General features: G+C 39.2%; 1 long non-coding RNA gene across 1 annotated transcript in view; it reads left to right on the top strand.

The window, feature by feature from the left end:
• The window catches only part of LOC137202134 (uncharacterized), a 457,223-nt gene that overhangs the window by 122,187 nt on the left and 308,881 nt on the right, over nucleotides 1-26,155 (top strand). The window contains exon 6 of the long non-coding RNA XR_010932464.1: nucleotides 812-901. This is a non-coding gene — a long non-coding RNA (uncharacterized lncRNA). The remainder of the gene's footprint in view (nucleotides 1-811; nucleotides 902-26,155) is intronic.

Consider the following 26,155-nt stretch of genomic DNA (forward strand, 5'->3'; position numbering starts at 1 on the left):
AGAAGGAGAGGAGAGGGGAGGAGAAGGGAAGGAAGGGGAGACAGAGATAATGACTGATGGCTTTGAGGTCCTGTGGTACCTGCTGTACCTCATGCTCCATGATATTCCTCTGTGTTATTGTCATTAACTAAGTTGATCCTAGAACAATGTGGGAGTTGGGGGCACCGACCCTCCAAGGAGTTGAAAATCCACATAATCCACTTGTAATTTATAGTCAGCCCTTCGTATATACTGTTCCTCCATAGAAGCAGTTCCTCCTTATCTGTGGTTCTGCATCCTCAGATTCAACCTAGCTTGGATCGTGTAGCACTGTAGTATGTACTACTGAAAAAAAATGCGCTAATCTGTAAAAATACTGAATCACTGTGTTGTACACTTTAAACTAATATAACATTATTATAAATCAGCTATACTTCAACAACAAAAATCCACGTATAAGTGGACTTATGCAGTTCAAACACATGTTGTTCAAGGGTCAATTGTACTTTCATCTTAATCTAATTTGATTAGGTTTATTTTCTTGAAAACAAATGTGTTCTGACTAAGGTAAAGAAGGAAATGTTCCCCAGTAAGACCCACCTATTGATTCTGGATCTGTCTTTTTGAACAACACAAACAAGTCTCCTTCTCATAATAGCCCTTCAAATATTTCAAGACAGGCATTGTTTTTTTATACAGTTTCCTATTCTTGAGGCTAAATATTTCTCTCTTCAGCAAGAGCTGTTCTGTCATCTATTTCTTGTTAAAGATGGTACTCAAAATTGAGTGCCTTCTTTTCACAATCTTCTTTTCTCCTGTGTTTTTTTTCAAGGCAGGAAAATTAAAGCACTCACTGTCCCTGACTCTCTTCCAGTTATGGGGAGATGGAGAGGACCTGAAGAAAATTCTTAGCAAATGATATGTAAGTAGAAGTCTTATTACCACACCAAAGTTGGGTCCACTCACCTGTATGCAGTAAAGCCAATCTACTGACATTGGCTTGTGTTGAAGGAAAGTGCAGCATTTATTGCAGGGCACCAAGCAAGGAGTCCAGGCAGCTAATGCTCAAAAGGCCTGAATTCCTCAATGGCTTTCAGGGAAAGGATTTTGATACAGGGTGAGGGAGGGGGTTTGTAGGGTGTGTGATCAGCTCCTAGGCATTCTTCTGCTTGGTTGGTGGTGAGGTAACAGGGAACAGGGTGGTGTTTCAGAAGTCAACATCATCGACCTTCTAGCTCCAACTGGTTTGGGGTCTACTTGCTTTTGGTCAGCATGCAGTTAACTTCCACCTTGTGAGGCTTTCAGTATCTGAAGAACAGCTCAAGGATATGGCTCAGAATATTATCTATAGCCCTTGAGGAGGAACTAAAGTTCCTTGACTTTGTTTAATGGCTAAGCTATTATTATTTTGTCTTGCTTGACTGTTTTCCTTTGTTTTTGCATTTTCTCACTTCTCTGATTAAATTTCTTCTTTGTAACTCGGGGAAGCCCTAGGAGGCTAAAATTTTTCCACAAAAAAGAGGCAAAAAGAGGTCATGGGTGGGGGGGTGGTCCTTTCCTGGGAAGGCCCCATAGAGTCCTGCTCAGTTACAGTCTCTAGGAAGAACATTTTTTCCTGAACGAAAAGGCGAACGTCTTCTAGGGAGAGAACGCTTTATCCTTCTCTTGTCTAGGATGAGGAGAAGATACCTGGAAGTGTAGCATCCCTCATATGACTTTGAGGAGGTAGCAAGGATGCTGATGTTGGAGAATAAAAAAGACCTGGTTCCTAGTTACTATCTCTGAGCTGGCATATCCTCCATGGGCTGCCATTACAATACTGCTTGTTGCATGAGACAATAAGAGCCGTTTTGTATAAAGCCATGTAGCACATTTTTCTGTAACTAGCATACAAATAATAACTAATAAACTTTCTTAGGCTTGGACATGATACTTTTGTAAATATGATATAAGATTATACTGGCTTTTAAATCCTCCGTATCATATAACCACTGTAATTCATTCACTTTAGTGAAATTTCTTCTAATTGTCAAATTTGTCTTCTGTGATAAATATTCATAATTCCTAGCTATAAAGCACAGAAAGAATTTAAATTCATTTTCTTAATCCCGTCTGTTCTGTATACCTGCTTTCCTTTTCTCTTCTATAAGAAAAAAGAGAAATCAACATCTAATAAATTGATAGAAAAATATGGCAGAAGACTTGCAAATTTCTGGGGTTAGTTTATGGAGAAGGATACAGAGAAGAGTAAACCACAATTTGAAGACAGGTTTCTCTAGTAGGAAGAATAAAGCATAGTCTCAAATAAGTAAACATAAAGCAGAATGAGTGGAGTAATTGGATAATTTTAATGTCTATAACTTTTTGCTGCTCTGCAACTCTTGTCCCACAATAACATGGAGCAACTCCAGCAGAGCAGAAATGATTGTGTGTGTTCAGTCTGTAGAGCACTTGAGATGGAGCCCCTCCCACCCCTGGTCCCCTGCAGCCTGCAGCCCATGTGTGTCATGGGGAGATGCAGAAATGCCCAGGCCCAGAAGGGGAAGCAAGGAGACCTAATGTCAGGGCAAGACAAGGTCAAATGGGCAGTGTTGGGTCGGGAGCCATGGTGGGCCCTCTGGGCATCAGTAGCAGATGCATACAGGCCAGGGGAGTACCAGGAGATGCAGCAGGCAAAGAGGAATTCATCCAGTGGTCAAGTGAGGTGACATGGCTCAGTGAGACCAGTGAGGAGCTGAGGACTGCGCAGGTGACAGGGACCTCTCACCCCTGCCACCATGATGTTTTCTAGGAATCTCTTGTTGCTCAGAAGCTACTGGGAGAGAAAGACTAAGATATAGAGGTGTGAGATAACTGTGAAAACATGTACCCCAAATACACCTAGCTAAACTGCAAGAGAATAAGCTTTAAACAAAAATTGACTCTGTTACCCAGATAAGGTATTTTTTTCTGTTGCTATTCAAAGACAATAGAGGCTTGTGATTAAATAACATTTCTTTACATCTGACGTAGAGTGTGTGAACTTTAAAGTCACTTCAGTTACAGCATACTTGATTTAAGAAAGTGGTATGTACAAAGTCATAGGAGAGTTCAAATGAGGATCTCACTCGTAGCCCACGGATTAAAGGGTGACATTCGAACAAAACCATGTGGAATGTGCATGGTTTTTAATGGGAGAGAAGAAGAAGAGTAAAGATAGGTATTTTAGAGTCAGGACACTGGGGCAGAGGAACACGACCTGCATGGGAAAAACATGTTGTCTACTAGCTGGAGCACATTCATCGACTGAAGCATAACATTTCAGAAGTGGAAAGGATCTTAGACATGAATACGTTTTTAACCTGATCTTCTCATTTACAAGTGAGGCGACTGAGGCACGGGGTGGTGAAGGGCTCTGTCACTCTCGCATCAGCGTTGGGGGCCAGTCTTGAAACCTGGTCCCCCAGGCGCAGGTGAGGGCTCTGTTCTCTACGACACCCTGCCCAGATTGCCAAGGACCCTAACGTGGGCTATTTCATTGGCTATAGAAATTCACAGACTGTTTTTGAGGAGAGGATTTTTAAGAAAAGTAATGCAGCTATAGGGTAATAAGATAGATTAAGTGGATGGAATAGGATGGATAGATCTGGGGAAGAAGAAAACGGACCTGGAAAGATTATTGCATTTGTTCGGGGATGAGGTAACAGAGCCAGGGTGTAACGCTGTGATAATTATAATCTGGGGATTGTAACTATCATTGCTCATTAGGTAATTTCCTAAGGGTCTCTGGTTTCCTAGTGCCTAGAATAGTGCCTAGGGACTCCTGAATGAACTATTGAATGAATGAGTCAACAAACGAAAGTTAGTGACTATAGAAATGCAGAAGATTTCCATGAAAGAAATATTTTTTTGAGTCTCAAGACATAAACTGGAGGATTTTGGAGGAGAAATGTTGACTTGATTTGGACCTATGGAGTTTGATGTGGAGAAGTGACCTGCACAGGGATTTTGCAATCAGGCAATTAGAAAGTGAGCCTGGAGCTCTGAGAAGGGTTAGGGCTGCAGATGTACAGTTCTGGGGAAACAATCAGAAATATGGTGCCAGTGATTTCAAGGCTGTACTCAGGGCTCTTTACAGAACGAGCAGAATGAAAACTGGTCCCGTTCTCCTCTCACCAAAGTAGACTGTGCCCTCCAGTGAAAAGTGAAAAATTAGAACTTTCCCTCATATATGCTAATCAGTCTCTGGTGTGTGTGTGTTTAGTACTATTGTAGCATACATATGAAAGCTGACTGGTCTTTGAATTCAGCAGTTACAGTCAGCTAAATTCTGAACCTGAATAATGCACGGGCGGGGTGCTGTTTATAGGGAGCAAGTGATTTATTTTATTGCTTACATTTCAAATCCTTTAACATGTTTCCCAAGAAGTCGTTATTTGAAAAATTATTGCAAAAATACGACCGGAGAAAAAAAATGAAACCCATGTCGGTCAGCTGATGTGAATTATTAAGTGTGTCTGTTTTTCTAGAATACTTTTAGAAAATTGGTGTCTCCCATTCCATACTAAATAAGTGTTGAACAAAGATTTTAAATTATTAGTTTGGAGTTGTGCCAGGATTGCAGCCTGTGTGTCTCAGTCCTGTTCTTGATGGGGGAAAAAAGGAAGGAAGGAAGGAAGGAGAAAAGGAGTGAAATTGAATAGTAGAGTAGTAGCGCAAGAAGAAGGGCTCAGGGAGAGGGTTGTTTTGTATGTTTTTTTAAAGACAGGAGTCCTCACACCAGCAACCATATTACAGCGATTGTCACATCCCGGACACTCATTGTATAGAATTAATAGTAACAGTGAATGGACATGTTTTTGACTTCATAGCCCCCAGCCTGTGGATAAGCTGAGAGCCTTCACAGATCCTCCTTTGAGAATCACCACTCCGATGGCATCCATGCTGACCCTGATGTCAAGGGACTCACATTCTTGTTACGGCTCTGTCTGTGGCTAACCATATGTCCCGGGGAAAGTCATTTAGCGTCTGCTTTGGTTTCCTGTCTGAATACCTGACCCTTCCTGCTTTACGGGGTTGTTGCAAAATGAATTAGAGAAGGTATGAGAGAATGCTTTGTATTCTCATAAGAAAGGTCCTCTGTGATTCTAAAGGGTTATTATTAATTCACCCAGAATAAAGACTACAAACTAAGCTGAACGATAAATAGATCTGATGAAAGTGCTCACAGTTTCCTGCTCTGTATAACACAAATCTCAGCTTCGGCTGCTATTAGCACCAAACGATCCCAGCTACTTGTTCCAAAAGTTTAATCCGTAATTGTATGTGATTGTGCATTTGGTAATATTTAAGAGAACGTGCCTAAAGAAGAAAATAATGTTACCTGGGTACACATGGATCCAAGGATAGCATTTTTATAATTAGGAACAGTATTTGACACATCACCACCACCGCAAGCACCCAAATAATTGTTTAAACAATGGCACAGCGACCAAGTGCCTCTCGAGGCTGGATTGTTGACTTTAAAGATGAATCCCATAAATAGCCGGCCAGAATTTTAGCCTACACGGGGCTGAAGTACCTTGTGGCAAATCTTTAATTTGTGGCTAATGACTGAATCTATCTCATGTCATTTTTAAATCAGGAAATCTGAGAAAATAAGTATATGAGAGGTTGAAGATCCAAAAGTAAAAGCTATGCAACTTTTAAGCCCTCAGCACTGCAATTTATATTTAACAGTGATTAAGTACTGGGATCATATAAGGGGCTGTCATTTCATCAGGAGACATGTTCATTTTTAACTGAACAAAGCAGATTTAGTGCTTTCCTAAGAAAGGACGAAGATATTGAACTGTTAGCAAGCCACAAATAATTCTAGTTGACTTATGGTGGGCTAAATAGAAACTAATTTTTGAAGGAGTCAATAAAAATAATCTTTACTAAGAAAACCCAGTAATAATCTTTACTGGATAGTTTCTATAATATCCCTAAGTCTCTAAGTTTGTGATTTATAGATCAGCTATCCAAAGAATGTAAACAAGAATGTTTTCTCCCTATGTCTACTCCATTAAGAAGTTAAGATGAAAATAACATTAATCTGACTCCTGTCTTCTGGTTTAACCTCATCTCATGCCGCTGCTCCATAGAAGCCCGGCCATCAGGCCGATGGCAACAAGGTCTCAGAAGCAGCCATGTCTCTGCTTGGGGGGTTGCCTCTCCTTGGAATGTTCTTTTCTTCCTGCATCTGATTAACTCCTGCTCATTCTTAGAAAATCAAATCACTGTCCTTCCTTCCGTTAATCCCTCCACAAACCCGTCTCTGCTGCACTACAGTTGAGGCCCCATCCTCACCCTCTCTGTTCTCAGAGCTTTATGCATTTGCCTTTTATATTACCCTGCTTTGACTTTTTTTTTTTTTTTTTTTTTTTTGCGGTACGCGGGCCTCTCACTGTTGTGGTCTCTCCCGTTGCAGAGCACAGGCTCCGGACGCGCAGGCTCAGCGGCCATGGCTCACAGGCCCAGCCGCTCCGCGGCATGTGGGATCTTCCCGGACCGGGGCACGAACCCGCGTCCCCTGCATCGGCAGGCGGACTCTCAACCACTGCGCCACCAGGGAAGCCCTGCTTTGAATTTGAAACTTGTTTAACCTCCCTTTCCCTCTAAAGCCAGATCAATAAGCCACATTTTCACTTTTTGAGCAGCTTCCTTCTCTGTGTCGTATCACACAGAGTTCCCTCCTTCAGCCCCCACTTCATTCTAGGTCCACCCAGTATTGCAGGCTTTGGACCTGTTGCCTCATCTGAGTGTCCCACTTAGCCTTTGCATACGCATTTGCCTCTGAAGTGGACCTTTCTGCTTCTTTTCATCTCTATTATAATTTCCTGGCCTAGGCCAAGCTCTCGATGACCCAAATTCCATCTTGGGTCCATTGGACCAGAATCCTAGTGGGATGCAGGTGGAGGGGTAGGAGGCAGTTATGGCATTTCTTACATTGTTTCATGATAGCTTGTTTTCTTGTCTGTCTCCAATTAACTACCAGTTCCTTGAGGGCAGGACTTATCTTCATCTTGGCATGTAAGGACCTGACACAGTACCTAGTACATAGTAGATGATTAATAAATATTTATAAAGCATATGTGAATGGTAAACTTAGAGCATATTATTCTTAAATTTTAAGCCCTACATGAGACAATGTATTCTTCAACCAGGACAATATAGGTTTGTTTACAAGGAGGCCACATGAAAGCACATAGGTTCATTGGTCAGAAGAAAGACCTCCTCCTTCACTTCTTTGCTCTTTACCCGTGAAACCTACTTTGAAAAATATTTGTCTATAGACTCTGATTTTCAGGTTTCCTAGTTACTTATTCGTAAGCTGTCACTGTTTAGAATGGGGACCTCTGATCTGAAAGCTGGCCTCTGGTTCTCCTACCAAAGAGAACTAGGTTCTGGCCCATGAATCTAGATCTCTTGCTGACTTACTGCTGCCTGTGAACTAAGTTCCCAGATGACTCTGTCTATCATGCTGAGCACTTATGCCCCCAACATCGAGCACAGCATCTGTAACACAGTAGACGCCCAATATGTATTTGTTGAAAGACTGAATGATGACCTCCAGGGTTCTCGCCTGCCAGCTATCTCCTGGCCCAGATCCTCTGCCACAGATGATGCCCACCCACTGGGAAACCACTCTCCCACTTGGCAGGTATGGCGTCCTGCCCATCCCTAAACACCATGTTTGGACCTTGTGTGCTGTGTCTCGTGCATCTGGCTGTGCCTTCTGAGCCCATTTCTTTAGAGAAGTCATTGCTCTCGGCCTTGATTCCCCTCTCATGCTCTGGGTTTCCAGTCAAAGGCCAGCTATGTCTTTTCCCTCCCCCTCCCCAAAGCCCAGAGCGGCCCATTAACATCTTTTATCTGAGATACTTGTGATGCCTTACAGCTTTTAGCACCCAGTCCCACTTGCCCCCCAAATGTTGGCTGAATTGAGTTTGAATTTCCATAGCTGGGGGCCCCCTTCCTTGTCTTCTCATGTACTGCACGCAGTGAGACTCTAAGGTGGGGCGAGGAGAATCTGGCGAGGGCTAGGGTCCAGGCCCCTGAGAGCTGCTCTGCATAAGCTTTGGCGTAGGCCACTCCCATAGGAACCCGTGTCCTTAATAAGAGTGTATCCATTTTTACTGAGGTTAAGATTAAAATGATATTCAAGTCAAGCCAGATCCGCTCTTTAATTGTCATTCTGGTGTGAGGCAAGTTCTTAGAAGTGGGGCAAAGTCATCTTAGTGATTTTATTCACACTGTGGAGAGCCAGAATCCCAAGAGACCCAGCTTCCTTCCCTCCTTCCTCCCATCCAAGTCATTCCCTGCTGTAGTGTCACGGTGAGATATATTGTGTTGTCTGTGTTGATATAATTTTTAGATCTCTTTTTTCTAAGTTCATTAAAGCCTTTCTTCCTCCCCTGTAAGTGTAGTTGTTAGCCCTGGGCTTCTGGCCAAATTCCAATTTGAGCAATTAATTACATTTCAAGGCTCATCCCTCCCTGCAGTTTCAGGCAGGGAAGGTGCATTCTTTGTCTTCCTCAGCAAGGAACTGCTGAGGGTGAAGCAGCTGTTGCTGCCTCCCCAGAGGAGAGTCGTCTGAGAAGTGGTGAGAAAGCTTCCTGCTTCTCTGAGGGAGCTGCTTGCAAAGTGAGCCGGGACAAAAGGCCTCCCTGTGAACGTGGGGCGTTTTTACAACAGCGGCCTTCAAGCCATCCATCACTCCTCTTTTGAACCACTGGCTGAGCCCAGAACAAAATGGGAAGTGATTGTGCTTTTATTTTTGAAGAGCCATTCCTGAATGTGATGGTCTCCTTTGAAGCCCTGTCAAAGGGATGTTTTTATTTTGTTTTTGTTTTTCTGAAATCCCTTCAGGTTTTGTACCTCCTGCAAGACCTCTCACACCACAGCCTGACATCATGTTCGATACCTAAGTGGCTGCCTTCACAGCTAACAAAAGACAACGAACGCACAGATGCAGACTGTTCTAATGGAATAAATCAAAGAAATGAAAGGTGTTTTCCTTTTTAACTTCAAATAGCAAAAGCAGTGAATATTCTTTGGAAAACACAGGTGATAACAACACCAAAACTCTCTCGCCGAGGTTCCCTGTGACATGATCTAACAAGTCAGAAATGCAGTAAGTGTAGTTATATCCTGCAAGTTAGTTTGAAATGGTATGGAGAATAACCCTTTCTAGATGCGTACTCTGTGTTTTCCTTGGCCCAGGCAACAGGGTTTGATGGAATGATAATTGGATGTTGATGAAAAACATCAATCATCATTGCATTGTGACTTGAGGTGTATTTGTTTAATGTTAAACTTTAAGTTGTGAAATAAACCATTTGAGTTAGGGAATGGTGTTGCATTTCTAAAACTTCATTCTTTCATTTATTAGGCAAGAGTCAGTCATTCCTTATAGTAATATGGCTTATTGAAAATTCCAGGATTACTCACACAGGTTTGAAGCATTTATCCTGTTAAAAGAAATGCTTTTTCAGGCTGTTGTCTCTAAACTATCCTTCCTAAAGCTCTTGGGTCTTGGTGCAGTCCTATGGCTAACATTCTTGTTGCCCAGGCAAGTCGCATTTATTCTACATTTTCCAAAGCAGGTCATCTATGTTGTTCTGGGATCAGCTACCTTTGAATTCCTTTCTCAGTGGCTGATGTCAGTGTCACAGATACATGTTTCTACACGAAAACAGCCAGTTGCACTCAGCCTCCTTACATGTTTAGCCACTTCACAGAGGAAACGGAGTCTCCTCCTCGCTGTTTCATTCTTTTCCTCCCTGGCTCATTCCCTCACGGGAAGCGTGAACAAATCCTCTCACTTTTGTTTTCACCAATCACAGTTCAGTTAACATTTCATCCCGTAGGTCGTTCTCATGTATAAACACACTGCCTGTGTAAGTTGGTCCCTGTTTCCCTACCCTGACCTTCCTCCCGTTCCATCATCCGGGGAAATCCTTGTCTCCATCACTCTCACTCATTGCATTTTCAGGGGCCTTATCTCAGCCTCAAATTGTATGTTTGTTCTTAAATATCTCGCTCACTAGTCTGTAAGCAACAAGAAGACAGTTTCCTCATCTTCATTTGCTCACTGTTTTTTTTTGTGTGTGTGTGTGGTTGTTTTTGTTTTTTTCCCCCTATTTCCAGTGCCCAGCAAAATGCCTGGAAAATAGACATTTGTTAGATAAACAAACAAAAAATCACTTTCATGACTAAATGAACTTTTTTTACGTGCCAACAATCAAGATGTTTAGATTGCATGTAGGAGCACAAATTTAATTCCTCATTTAAAAAAATTTCCTCTGTTGCATTAATTAGGAATGTGGCAACAGTGTGTTTTCTTCTAATTTATTTTTTTATTGAAACAGACACATTTCAGTTATGTAGTGTGGCTATCTAGTTTTTTTGTGAGCGACTTGGAATATAATCACTGTCTCTAACATTTTGATGTTGAAAGGGAATTTATTGAGTCAGGCATCGTAGTAAGTACTTTTGCATATTTGAATCTACTCCGTCTTAACCAGAGCTATGTAAGGTTGTTTTCTTCTCTTTTTAATATATTTATTTATTTATTTATTTATTTATGGCTGTGTTAGGTCTTTGTTGCTGTGCGCAGCCTTTCTCTAGTTGGGGCGAGCAGGGACTACTCTTTGTTGCAGTGCCCGGGCTTCTCATTGTGGTGGCTTCTCTTGTTGCGGAGCACGGGCCCTAGGCACACAGGCTTCAGTAGTTGTGGCATGCAGGCTCAGTAGTTGTGGCTTGCGGGCTCTAGAGCGCAGGCTCAGTAGTTGTGGCGCACGGGCTTAGTTGCTCCACGGCATGTGGGATCTTCCCGGACCAGGGATTGAACCCCTGTCACCTGCATTGGCAGGCAGATTCTTAACCACTGCGCCACCAGGGAAGTCCCAAGGTTGGTTTTTGTATTATCATTTTATGGAAAAAGAAATTACGGTCAGGGAGGTTAACTGGCTTGCCAAGGTCACACAGATAATAAAGTTATCAGGAAGATCTGTATAACTATAAAGCCCATGCTTTCCCTGCTATATGAACTGACTTATGAATAAATATTTTGAGACCAAGAGAAGGACTTCCTAATTAAATTCTATTCTGGATTATTTGGAATCAACCTTCTGCTGAAACCAATAATAAAAGCTGGACGGATGAGTCAATAACAGAACTAAAACTTTTGTTCACCAGATTGATCCTCAGTTTGCATTGATAAAATCAAATGTAGTAGTTTTAGCATTGCTGTAGTTGCAGCCTGTGTTTAACCAGATACCAGAAATGCCAATCTGCTCTAAGTTTAATCATCAGTGAAAACCAAAAGTGAAAACCTGATAACGTGGAAGGTCAAAGGCTGGGACCAAAGCTGGTAGGCAGTTATCTGAGCGACTCTCCTACAACCACAGAGAGTGGAGCAGAGCCCCTGTTAAATACCACACACTGATGACCCTGAGTACTGGGGGCTGGGAAACTTGTCAAAAACTATGAAGCCCCTCCAGCTGAATTGCATCATTTCTGCAAAGGGGTGTGTTTGGTAGACCACTAACCACGTGATGGCTCTCATCTCACAATGTTAAAAGTGCTACCTGTCCGTGTTCCCGTGGACAGGGAAATGCCTTTCTATCTGCATGCAGTCTAAATTTCACGAGTTTAAAAAGCAAAATCATAGATGAAATCAGCAAGAAAAATTCCTTTTTTTTTTGGCTGGGGCTGTGTGATACATGATATTAAATAATCAAATTGATTGGAGTTTCCATTTTTAGTCAATCATTTCTGCATTATGCACTCACAGGTACAGGCAGAATGGATTTGATTAGAGAAAACAGCTTCCAAAGATTCATCTCTTATTTAGGCCTCCCGTATCCAGGAACATTTCTGAATGGCCAAACGAAGACTTCATTTACACACTTATATATAATTTTCTTTCATCTTGGGAATTCAAAGAGCTTTATAATGTTGCTTTTTGAGTTGATTAAACTTCACAACTTCACTAAACACTGTGTTATGAAATTATGGATGAACCAGAGGAAGAGGCAAGATTTCAGCTTCTTATGTGCATATTCTTTTTGTTTGAAATTAGTTAATAAGAAGAGTGTTGCCACAGATGAAAGTTTCATTTTTTAAATAAAATGTTTATTTTGGAATAATTTTAGATTTACAGAAGAGTTGCAGAGCTAATACTGAATTTCCATATCCTTTGTTCAGATCCTCCTGTAGTTAACACCTTATAGAACTGTGGCACACTTGCCAAAAGTAAGAAATTAGCATTGGTATATTACTATTAACTAACCTACAGAATTTATTGGGATTTCACCAGCTTTTCCTTTAATGTCCTTTTTGCGTTCCTGGCTCTAATCCAGGACAGCACGTTGCGTTTAGTTGTCACATCTTCTCAGTCTCTTCTGGACTGTGACGTTTTCTCCACCTCTCCTTGTTTTCATGACCTTGACAGTTTTGAAGAATACTAGTCCGGCATTTTGAAAAGGATCCCTCACATTTTATTTTCATGGTCAGAATAGCCATGGGGTTATGGACTTTTGGGATGGACACCACAGACGTGATGTGTCCTTCTTATCACATTACGTCAGGGGACCTGTGATATCACTGTGATGACTTATCACTGGTGAGGTTGACCTTGATCACTTGGTTAAGGTAGGATGTCACAGGTTTCACTACTGTAAAATTACCGTTTTACCCCTTTCCCCACTATGTTCTCTATAAGGGAGTCAGTAAGTCCTAAATCCAGCCCACACTCAAGACAGGAGGGAAGATCGAACAGTGGGAGGGAGAGTATCTACATATATTCCTTCATAAGGAAGATCTGTCCCTTCTCCCCCATTTATTTATTTATTTATTTATTTATTTATCTACTCAACCATTATTTATATCAGGATAGATTTGTTTATATTTATTTTATTCTTTGGGTTATAATCCAACATCACATTATTTATTGCTCAAATTGTTCTATATTTGACTATTGAGAGCTCTTTCAGATTGGCTCCTATATAAAGGCTTGTCCTTAAATTATTCTTTAAAAGTGTATATTTTTAAATCAGTCATACATTCCACCAGTATTTTGGAGGTTTTTACAATGCGAAAGATACTATGCCAAGAAAATGTTAACCTATATTTATTGAGCTCCTATTATTTGCCCGGTGCTTACAGACATTACCATGTTTAATTTTTAAAGCATTTCTAGAAGGTTCGGTTACTTCAGAGATGAGATAACTGAAGTTCACAGACTCTAACCTAGGTTCCCCAAATTAGTAAGTAGCAGAGAATTGCAGAAGTGTTATATCCTTTGTAGATGATAACTAGCATTTCTGACCAGAGTCAGTATTTTCCCAAAGATTTAAGGATATGATAATTACCAGCAAATATAGTGGGAAAGCAAATCTTGACATCAAACAAATCTAGGTCTTTTTAGTTTCCAGGAATTTCCAATCCTCCACCCACCCCTAACACACACACACACACACACACACACACACACACACACACACAGATACACTCACAAATGATTCCTGGTATACGTTCCTAGCACCCAGTTATATTAACCATACACACAAAAAAAATAGGTGATGCATATCTGTTTGGTTTATGGTTCAGCAAATTTCTGTTAAACTTGTAGGGATTTTTGTCTTATGCTCTGCTTTTTGTTTGTACCCCTATTTTGAACTGTTTTAGCCGCTGGTTTTCAAATACAGTTTACTGGAAGGCACCATCATTTGTCAGCATCCTCTTCTCTGTTTCTAAGAATAGTCTTTGCTCATGCTAGACATAGAACAGTAATGCATAACTCATGGGTTTCTTGAGTGGAAGTAGGTAGTAATCAATTTGCTGTCTTCATTTAACACAGCCATCCCTACTATACACACACAGACACACACACACACACACACGATTGCAGTTGAATCTACTTTTTGGTAACAGCAGATGGCAGAGTTATGGAGGGAAGATCAAACTCTAGAAGTAAGAATTGATGGTTAAAAAGCATTATGCATAAATGAGGGATGATACATTAATGTTTTCTTTGTTCAGGAATTTGTGAGAAAACAGTGGTTTATGTTAAAGAACTTTCAGTTAGCTGTAAATAAAGAAGAAGCTCTTACAAAACAAAGAAACTGGAGTGTAAAGCCCTTATGGGAAAAAGATAAAACAGCCTTGATGAGGTGTCATTAAGAACATCATTTTTTTTTAAGGATTGCCAAACTCAAATAGATATATATCACCAGCCATTATGTGCCAGACCTTTTTTGGGACCTTGTAAATAAGATGGGGAATAATCTTTTCTCTTAATAAAGCATGAAAGTATTTAGCGGAATCACAAACATACAGAAAATGGACACACACACACACACACACACACAATTTTAACCTGATTTTGAATATCTGAATATATGTCTCAATCAGCATGAGCTCATGGTAATATTCAGTAATTATAATGAAAGTAAGTAAAATAAGAGCACTTTTAATATTTTAATTTCAAAGCACACTAGGGATTCAAGTATCCATTGACATTTCATCTCTGGAAACTGGGTGGGTATTGGGGTTTCTCTGTGGGGTGGGGACCACATAATGGAGAATTGATACCTAACTACCAACTCTGCTTTCCAGCTAAAAGAGAAATATGCATTGACACACTTGTGGCTGGAGTGAATGTCACCATGGAGAGAAAGTGTAACATTAGCAACTGGCTTATGTGTTAAAAAAAATTTTTTTAAGGCTCATGGCCCTTCGCTGGTATGTTTTATGGGTTTGTGGGGCATTTTCATCACTTATATACCTTATGTTACCTGAAACTGGATGTTTCAGGTAACATCCAGTTACCTGAAAATGGAGAATTCTTCAAGTTGACTCCATGGAAACCCTTTTCATTCTCTAATTTTAGAATTTAAAATTCATTTTTATGCTATTCCTATTCCATTTTAAAATTGTGTAACACACTATGGTTTTTTATTTTAAATTAAAAAATTAGAAAAAGGGTTTCTGGACTATACTGGTTTGCAATAAATAGGGAAGGTAGACAAGTACATAATAAAATACAATATAACATGGAAAAATTTTCCAAACTATTTGTTAGAAGTATAAAAGAGAAAGACCCTAGAGGATGCCCTTACAAAAAGAAGAAGTATTTGGGTTTCCATCATGTAGACCAAATTTCTATGCTTCCAGAATTCCTATTTAGATCCTAGGTAGAACCCATAAATGGTTCAATCATTTACTGATTACTTGGGATAGAACATTTCTTCAGGAGAGAAAACTGACAGAATTATCTGATTTAGTTCAGACTGTAATCTCCTGGATTTCTTCCAGAAACAGAGTTAGATGGCATATTTGCAGACATGCTTATTCTTGCTGCCTTGTTTCCTATTTACCTTTCTAAGCTAAAAGTATATCCAATTAAGTTATGTTACACCATCAAATCATTGGCATTTAGGTCTTGGATGGTGTGTAGTTTGTTTTAACAACCAGTGTTAGAGACCAGACCATTATACAGGGCCAGCACAGACATGCTGCTCATTAGCCCATCTATTTTAAAGAGAAACACACTGGATGCTGAGTGAACTGAATTTCCACTCACTGGTTTGCAGCAAAATCAGCCTGAAAATGGCCACGGGGGGACCTCACTTCAGATTTTATTAAAGTTCATCAACTGCATATTATGCAGATACATAAAAATAGATTAGCAATCATAAAAGAATGACATGTTTATTAGCTTGAAGAATTATTGCATAGGACTCAAAAAAATGAACCATTGCTAAAACTTGATAAAGTTGAGGAGAACTCCTCCTTCTATCAAGCACAGCACAAATAGATTTTGGGGAGAATGCCACATTATATCTATTAGCTGAGCTATTATCATGTAAGGTTTTGTCTCATTTAAGGAAATGAGAGTCAAAATTAAATCCAGAAAAATGATTATAATTATAGAACCTTTTGTCCTTTGTGGCTAAAAACCACTTGACATGTGTTAATGTCTTGTGGAAAATGTGCAAGTATTTATGGACAACAGTTCAGTCCAATAGGAAGAAACCCCAAAGGGCCAACACCTTCATGTCTGTGTGTAGGCATTATGGGCAGAATCGTTATGGACAGAATTGTATCCTCCCCCAAAATTCATAGTTTGAACCCCTAGTACCTCAGAATGTGACAGTATTTGGAGAAAGGTCTTTACAGAGATAATTAAATTTAAATTAAGCCATTAGGGTGGCCCCTGAGCAATATAACTCGCTCTAATCCAATCAGAACAGGAGATTTGGACACAGACACATACAGGGAAGATGATGTAAAGACGCAGGGAAAAGACCATCTACAAGCCAAGGAAAGAGGCAGGCCCTGGGCAGGTCCTTCTCTCACAACCCTTGGAAGAAACCAACTCATTTGACATCTTGATCTTGGACTTCTAGCCTCCAGAACTGTGAGACAATAAATTTCTGTTGCTTAAGCCCCACAGTCTGTGCTACTTTTTTCTTTGCAGACCTAGCTAATGAAAACAGTAGGAATAACTGAAAATTAGCTATCTACCTGCCAATCAATCACTTGCTTCGTGTGTTTTGAAAGCAAGTTCAGGTCCTGCCCACTGCTAACATTTGCAGGGCCAGAGGACAGAGAACAAATGGAAACCAACAGATCACTTAAGAAAGGGAAAATACTAATTGATTAAATCATTCTCTCATATAGCATGAATGAAATAGATTATTTCAAAATAAAATATTGTTTGTCAGTAATATAAATAGTTAACATTTATGAATCAATAACTGTTAAATACAGATGTTTTATCCTTTTGCATTGACATAGTTGTACAATAGTAATAATTTTAAAATGTTTCAGCTATGCTTTTTTTTTAGCATCTTCATTGGAGTATAATTGCTTTCAATGGTGTGTTACTTTCTGCTTTATAACAAAATGAATCAACTATACATATATATATATATATATATATATATATATATATATATATATATATATATCTCCCCATGTCTCCTCCCTCTTGCATCTCCCTCCCACCCTCCCTATCCCACCCCTCTAGGTGGTCACAAAGCACCGAGCTGATCTCCCTGTGCTATGTGGCTGCTTCCCACTAGCTAGCTATTTTACATTTGGTAGTGTATATATGTCCATGCCACTCTCTCACTTTGTCCCAGCTTACCCTTCCCTCTACCCATGTCCTCAAGTCCATTCTCTATATCTGTGTCTTTATTCCTGTTCTGCCCCTAGGTTCTTCAGAACCACTTTTTTTTTTTCTTTTAGAGTCCATATAGATGTGTTAGCACACAGTATTTGTTTTTCTCTTTGTGACTTACTTCACTCTGTATGACAGTCTCTAGGTCCATCCACCTCACTACAAATAACTCAATTTTGTTTCTTTTTATGGCTGAGTAATATTCCATTGTGTATATGTACCACATCTTCTTTATCCATTCATCTATCAATGGACACTTAGGTTGCTTCCATGTCCTAGCTACTGTAAACAGAGCAGCAATGAGCATTGTACATGACTCTTTCTGAATTATAGTTTTCTCAGGGTATATGCCGAATAGTGGGATTGCTGGGTCGTATGGTAGCTCTATTTTTAGTCTTTTAAGGAACCTCCATACTGTTCTCCATAGGGCTGTATCAATTTACATTGCCACCAACAGCACAAGAGGGTTCCCTTTTCTCTACACCCTCTCCAGCCTTTATTGTTAGAGGATTTTTTGATCATGGCCATTCTGACTGGTGTGAGGTGATACCTCATTGTAGTTTTGATTTTCATTTTTCTAATGATTAGTGATGTTGAGCATTCTTTCATGTTTTTGTTGGCAATCTGTATATCTTCTTTGGAGAAATGTCTATTTAGTTCTACTGCCCATTTTTGGATTGGGTTGTTTGTTTTTTTGATATTGAGCTGCATGAGCTGCTTGTAAATTTTGGAGATTAATCCTTCGTCAGTTGCTTCATTTGCAAATATTTTCTTCTATTCTGAGGGTTGTCTTTTGGTCTTGTTTATGGTTTCTTTTGCTTTGAAAAAGCTTTAAAGTTTCATTAGGTCCCATTTGTTTATTTTTGTTTTTATTTCCATTTCTCTAGGAGGTGGGTCAAAAAGGATCTTGCTGTGATTTATGTCATAGAGTGTTCTGCCTATTTTTCCTATATGAGTTTGATAGTGTCTGACCTTACATTTAGATCTTTAATCCATTTTGAGTTTATTTTTGTGTATGGTGTTAGGGAGTGTTCTAATTTCATTCTTTTACATGTAGGTGTCCAGTTTTCCCAGTACCACTTATTAAAGAGGCTGTCTTTTCTCCATTGTATATTCTTGCCTCCTTTATCAGATATAAGGTGACCATATGTGTGTGGGTTTATCTCTGGGCTTTCTCTCGTTCCATTGATCTATATTTCTGTTTTTGTGCCAGTACCATACTGTCTTGATTAGTGTAGCTTTGTAGTATAGTCTGAAGTCAGGGAGCCTGATTCCTCCAGCTCCGTTTTTCTTTCTCAAGATTCCTTTGGCCATTCGGGGGTCTTTTGTGTAATATCACTGATGAACATAGATGCAAAAATCTTCAACAAAATACTAGAAAACAGAAACCAACAGCACATTAAAAGGATCATACACCATGATCAAGTGGGGTTTATCCCAGAGATTCAAGGATTCTTCAATATACGCAAACCAATCAATGTGATAAACCATATTAACAAATTGAAAGTGAAAAACCATATGATCATCTCAATAGATGCAGAGAAAGCTTTTGACAAAATTCAACACCCATTTATGATAAAACCCTCCAGAAAGTAGGCATAGAGGGAACTTACCTCAACCTAATAAAGGCCATATATGACAAACCCACAGCCAACATCGTTCTCAGTGGTGAAAAACTGAAACTATTTCCACTAAGATCAGGAATAAGACAAGATTGTCCACTCTCACCACTATTATTCAACATAGTTTTGGAAGTTTTAGCCACAGCAATCAGAGAAGAAAAAGAAATAAAAGGAATCCAAATCGGAAAAGAAGAAGTAAAGCTGTCACTGTTTGCAGATGACATGATACTATACATAGAGAATCCTAAAGATGCTACCAGAAAACTAGTAGAGCTAATCAATAAATTTGGTAAAGTAGCAGGATACAAAATTAATGCACAGAAATCTCTTGCATTCCTTTACACTAATGATGAAAAATCTGAATGAATGATTAAGGAAACACTCCCATTTACCACTGCAAAAACAAAAAGAATAAAATATCTAGGAATAAACCTACCTATGGAGAGAAAAGACCTGTATGCAGAAAACTATAAGACACTGATGAAAGAAATTAACGATGATACAAACAGATGGAGAGATATGCCATGTATTTGGATTGGAAGAATCAATGTTGTGAAAATGACTCTACTATCCAAAGCAATCTACAGATTCAGTGCAATCCCTATCAACTACAAATGGTGCTTTTCACAGAACTAAATCAGCTATGGTTTTAATATGACTGAAAGTAGCCAAAATGTCAGACAGATACATTTAATTATTATTGTACAGACATGGATGTTCCGTTGATGAGCTGGCAAAGTCTGGGATAATAAAAGATACGTACATAATTTGTAAATTATTAGATATTTATTAGATGAAATTTATTTTTGTCTTTATTTCAGCACAACCACTAATTACTTAACTATAATCAGGATTTTTTTCTGATTTATTTTCTATTGTAATTAATTTCAAAGTGCACATAATTTGAAGATATCTTCATCAGAATATAAATTAAACAAATTGTAATTATTTTCAAAGTGTATATAATTTGAATACATTATCTTCAGAAATATAAATTGAATAGGATGTAAAACATTCGCATTATTTTTCATGGAGTTTTTTTCTCTAAAATATGCAATATCATCTAATAAAGTTAAAATGTAGACTTCAAGTTAAAATTATTAGAAATAAAAAATCTGAATGTAAATTATTTAAATAAAGCTAACATTTAAAAATTTAATTATTTAAATATTGTAAAAGATAAGTATTCACCTAGTTGACAACATAAAGAGTATTATACTTCACTGTGTGTCAGATTTTGACATAGATAGGTAGATAGATAATAGTTGTAAATAGGTATACAAGTTTAAGAGTAATATTAATAGTTAAATCTTACAGAATGTTTCTCAGCTGCTAAGTAAACCTGTGGTGAATACTGTACTGATTCATACACCTTTTGGATCACAAATTGGATCCACAAATTAGAGCAGGAAGAGAAGTAAATGGATACTCAGCACTATGGGAAACAATACTTATGCAACAATCTGTTTCATTCATGCTATTTGAGAGGAAATATTTGTCAAGAGAATTAGTTTTCTTTCTTTCTTAAGTGTTTCTACCACGTGTACTCTTCCTGTACCCAGAAGCACTGCTACCAAGGCACATATCCATGGCGTTCACGTATAGATGCCTTTTGTTCTAAGGACATATAGGATAAATGAGGAGAAGCACTTCCTGGGGCCTGATTTGTGTTAAAGGTGATGTTTAGGCTTACAGGTTGGACGGTGATGGTGCTGACAGCCAGACTTCAAGTTACAGTGGCACTCCTCTATTGTTTAATAAACGTATTTCTGCATGTGTCTGTGGTATGTGTGGCCATATTTTTTAATTTGTTATATGTGAGGCCCTCCGAAGAGTGAGAACCAGGGTAGGGACCTCCCTTTCCTGCCCACATCTGAGAGCCTATTGTGGGTTGAATAGTGACCCCAGCCCCCAATATTCCAGTCCACCCCAAATCTCACTGTGACCTTATTTGGAAATAGAGTATTTGCAAATGTAATTAAAGGATCTTGAGATGAAATCATCCTGGATTTAGGATAGGCCCTGAATCCAGTGAGTGGTATGCTTTTAAGGAGGGTAGAGGACACGGACATACCTACACAGGAAGGAAGGCCTTGTGAAGATGGAGACAGGGATTGGAGTTATGTTGCCAAAAGCCAAGGAGTGCCTGGGGCTACCACAGACTGGAAGAGGCAAGAAAGGATTCTTCTCTAGAACCTTCAGGAGGAGCATGGTCCTGCTGGCACCTTGATTTTGGACTTCTAGCCTCCAGAACTGTGAGAGAATACATTTCTGTAGTTCTTAGGCACCTAGTTGTGGTAGGGTGCTACAGTAGTCCCAGAAAACGAACGTAGGGTGGTCCTGGTTATGATGGATAGACTCTGGACATTGACTCTTGTCTTTCTATAACCAGTAAGAATAACCCAAGAAATGTTTTCTCTCCATGCACTCTAGTAGTTATTATGTCAGCATGATGGAATCCCATTATAGCTTCATTTGGCTTAATCAGATTCAACTTTTCAAAAGTGAAGAGGAAAATGATAATTTCAACAATATTGGCAAGCATATATCCCATTCAGTGTGAGCTTTGGATTTGAAATATGAATCTGTGGCTATCAGTCTAGTTTCCCCATGCTTCTCATAGTATCAGCACCTACCCACCTATCTATCTATGTATTTATCTATCTATCTGTCTATCTGTATTTCTATCTAATAAAGCATGGTTCCTAAACAAAAACACATTCATGCAACTGTGCTCAACCAAAGAGACATCTGTTCCAATACTGGGGGGAAAACCCAGCTGCACCGTGTTTAGTCACTACTCTGTGATCTCAGAACAGATTATTCTAACTATGTCGTCCATGAACTGAATATTATGTTCTGGACCCACTCTGTGGACATTCAAACACTTATTTCCAAGCTGACTAAAGTGATATAATCCAGAGATCCAGGGCATTCTTGACTCTGCCATTGAATCTGGTCATGTTGATTACAAGTTATTTCTGTATTCTCACTATAGTGTGAGAACAAATGAAGTAGGTAGGTGTGGTTCTCAAAAGTTTCTTTAAACTATTCTTAGGCTACAGTGTTCACAGGCAAAAAATTATGAGGAAAAAGAAAATACACTCATAAATGTTTGAAAAATCTTGCACCGTATAAAACTTTATAAAACTGCCTTGTAACATGCAGCTTGTTTTAACTACATTTCATTTTGGAAGTGGGAGAGGAAATGCTCTTTGAAGAAATGTTTATGATGGACTGATGAAGGGAACTGGCATGATTACAGTTTTTGAGCAGTTCTTTGCATCTTCAGGGCAGTAAACACACTTTGAGGAGTTAGTAAGTGTGGATATGGGGACCACAAGATGGAGGAGAAGGAAACCCTTCTTCGTGTTTGTAGGCAGAATCATCAGTATCTTCAGTAGGTCCTTTAAAATATTTGATATTAAAATAGTATATTATTTTCTTAAGCTCTGAAATGTAAGTGATATTGGACTTTAAGATAACAGGATTTGAAATCCAAGAAATCTAGGCTTGAATATGTTCCAAAGCCTATTGGGTGATTGATGTTGGGAAACCTATTTAATATCTTGGGGTCTCAGTTTCATCACATAAAAATGGGCAAAATAACAATTGCTCATGGAATTCTCATAAAGATTAATAAGATAGCTTCTATAAAGTGACTAGTACAGTGCCTAAGGTAGAATAGGCACTGATCAAGTGGAATCTACTATCCTTTATCTTATTTCACAGAAATTTGTATATGTATATATTTGTATAATATAAATTGTTTTAATTAATTTTTTTTTTTCGGTACACGGGCCTCTCACTGTTGTGGCCTCTCCCATTGTGGAGCACAGGACACACAGGCTCAGTGGCCATGGCTCACGGGCCCAGCCGCTCCGCGGCATGTGGGATCTTCCCGGACCGGGGCATGAACCCGCGTCCCCTGCATCAGCAGGCGGACTCTCAACCGCGCCACCAGGGAAGCCCGATTTTAATTGAAATTTTTTAAATGAGCGCTATCCATCAATAACAGGAATGTTTTGAAATGATTCTCTGCCTGGAATGATTTTGGTTGCTGGTGATAGCTGCTTTTACTTTCAGACAATTTTGTTACATTTACAATATTTGGGGGACACAGAGGAAAACCTCTGTCAGAGTCACTCACTCCCTGTCACCAGTACTTTATTCTCTCTCCTGAATGCCTAAGATGTTAAGTCCATGGGAAACATAACCAAAGAGGAGAGGCAACAGTGGGAGCCACTGCTGGCTATGCCACTCCCCGCTCTTCCTCTTTAAAGCAATTGATGTAAGTTCACCATAGCAGAGAGCTTAAATATTATGCTATCTCAAGAGAGGCAAAGTGGAGTGTATGTGCAGTAAGACCAATTATATGGTAGATTCTAATCTGTGTTTTTCATTTTTCATTAACGATCACCACCACTTGCTAATCATCCCTGCCATCTTGGAGAGGACAGGACGAGTTTTACAGGCTGTGCTGGGAGAGCGAACAGTCTCACAGTGCTCTCTCTTGCAAGGAAAAGCACAGGAGACAACCACAGTGTTTAGAAGGCTTACAGCAAATTTTTTCCACTTAGTAGTCCTAATATTTAGGGTTCAGAAAACCAATTAATACAGTTTACTGGTAAAGAAAGGGAATTAGGTTGGATTAGGATACAAATTCAGTGCAATTTTCTCTCTTCTGCTGGTGGTGAGAAAAATTTTTTAAAGAAGAAAGATAAAAGCTTACACTGTGGCCACTGATATACCCACAGACCACCCACATATTACATCAATTTTCTATTTTTCTGAGGTCTTAATTCTAATAAAGATCTGATGAATATTATGAGATGTTTAATATTCTGTTGTTTTTCTTCAGAAGTCAAATTAGGATCTGTTAATATTTTTAGTTTTTTTTTTTTCTTTTTACTTAAGTAAACCATTTTGGTCTTGGAATGTTTCTGAGAACTATGTCTTTCAAGGACTTTAAATCACCCCTTACGTCGATCTCCTTTATATTACTAACATCACATTTCACAAAAAGCAGGAATTGCTAAGAATATGAAAACTAGAAGGCAGATCATTTTATCTTTCTTGATTTTAAAAATCAAGCGACTGAAAAATAGGCATACTTTTTCATGACCCAGTTTGAAGGCTGTGACATGGACTAGGGCCCATTTGTACATGGTGGACCTGAAATTCCAGCAGGTCATTCCTACCTTTTGCTACCTCTGAAAACACATGCACAAACATGTCACAGAGGCAAAGCAGAGAGCAAAGACGAGAGGACAGCCATCGGACTTGTTGGCTCAGGGCTGTCTCCAACAGTGTATGTGCTCTTGCTCTGTTATAAAATGATATCTTTTTTCCTTCAGTAATGTGACTTAGCATTTATATAGCATAGACTATGTGATAAAATATTGCCAGTTTCCAGCTCGTTTCTCTTAAGTGATTTAATCATTTCACGCACCCAGAACAGAAAAAACATACACTGCAGGGCAACAGGTGCTTAAAAGTGCCTTGAGGGAAATGCATCCATCATGTCATTCTATGTTTTATACGCATAATTTATTTATTTTTCCTTCCTGGTCCTGAGGTAGGGAAAGCACCTGCAACCCACAGCAATGCTTTTTGTAGGACGCTTCCAGATTCTAGGCAGTTTTCATCAAAGCATCAAATCTTTGGGGCTGTGATCTTCTTTATACACTTCATATACAGCACACTCTTCAGCTAATATAAAAATAAAGCAATAGAGCTACAGAAATTCATTTTCTTCACCACCTCTCCCACATCTAAACACCCATTTAAAAATAATATCCCTATGTCCTGGAGTGTACCTTTCCTCTTTCCCCCACTTATAACTTTCTGTCTCCCTAGTACCAGGTTGGAACACCACATACTACATAGTTTCTCAATGCATCATAATTACAGAAAGACCTGTGCTATATAGCTTTATACAGGTTTTCCTTATGATGAAAATTCAATGTGCGAAAAACCCTTAAAATTTCTCATTTCCTTCACCAAATATAATGTTTTTTTGATTTTACACAGGGGGCTGCAGCATAAAGAAGGTAAGACCATTCTGAATGGATTATAAAATAATTCTCTATGGCGACTAAACTCCATACGATTCTTCCCTTCCTCATATTAAGATTTCCTGTGTGTGAACACTTAGAAAAAAGACGCTTTAGTGTAAAGATGGTCTTTGGCTTTAGTTTCGGAGCTGATGTGAATATAATTTGTTTTTCAAGAGGTAAATTTGATAAGGGGAATCATGGAACCAAAAATTGTTAAGTGCCGGTGATATGGACCACAGCAGTGGGCTGGATGGGTAGATCTCCTTGTGTGTTTCCATTTTCTTTTCCATGTATGTACATCTACTTATTCTATTTTATTACTAGTTAGGAAATGTCAGTAAGCAAGTGTTTAGCAAAGGTGAGTGCATATCCTTCCCAGCGTAGCTTGGCTCTAAACGATATTCTTATTAGATCTCCAGTGCACTGGGCCATGGAGTAGGCTGCTGAAAGAGCACAGGGGAAGTGGTCAATAGTCTTAAGAAGCAGTCAGTGATTGTATCAATCAGGATTTTGTTTTCAACTGCTGGTGTCAGAAAGCCTAACTCAAGTTAGCATGAGGAAATAAGAGGGGATTATTGGTTCTTATAACCAAATTCAGTTCAGTATATGCATGGAGCTGGCCTTAGGAATGATGGAGACAGTGGAGGCCATCACTTTTGAGAATCCCTGCCTCTCTGTGTGGGTTAGATTTATTTTTTACTGATGCAGATGCATTTTCTCCATGTGTGGTAGGAACTCCAGACTTGCATTCCTTCAGCTCCATAATTTGAGAAGAAAGTAGTTCTTTCTCTCCCACTTCTAGACAATAAATTCTCTGATGCTAGAAGTTTCTTGAACCAATTACTCACACCTCCTATATTCCTGGGTTCTAGCTGCAAGAGAAAAAATAGGACAATTGGGATCAGTATATAAAGTCAACCACCCCAAAACAATAGATTGATTATAGAATAGGTTTATTCCTTCTTCAACCTTAAGTCTTATCACCACCCATGCTTCCACAGAATCAACTCAGTCCACAAACCTACCCAACTTCACAGAGGACTGGAGGCCAACCTCAGACTTTCCTTGGCTGGCAGAAATGAGATAGTGGGAGACATTTTGGTCAGCCTTGTCTCTAGAAAGTAGATCTTATGGACGCCAACTTTGCAACTTTGCATGGCAGCAAGAAGAAGAAGAAGAGACCATTATGTTTCTTAGAGATTGATAAAACAGGCAACATGATGAGATGGAGGAGTCTATTACTTGTTTTTAAGAGTAGTCATCACACTACATGGCCAATG

Source organism: Pseudorca crassidens, chromosome 11 (genome assembly GCF_039906515.1).
Source record: "Pseudorca crassidens isolate mPseCra1 chromosome 11, mPseCra1.hap1, whole genome shotgun sequence".
In the NCBI taxonomy this organism is placed as follows: Eukaryota; Metazoa; Chordata; class Mammalia; order Artiodactyla; family Delphinidae; genus Pseudorca; species Pseudorca crassidens.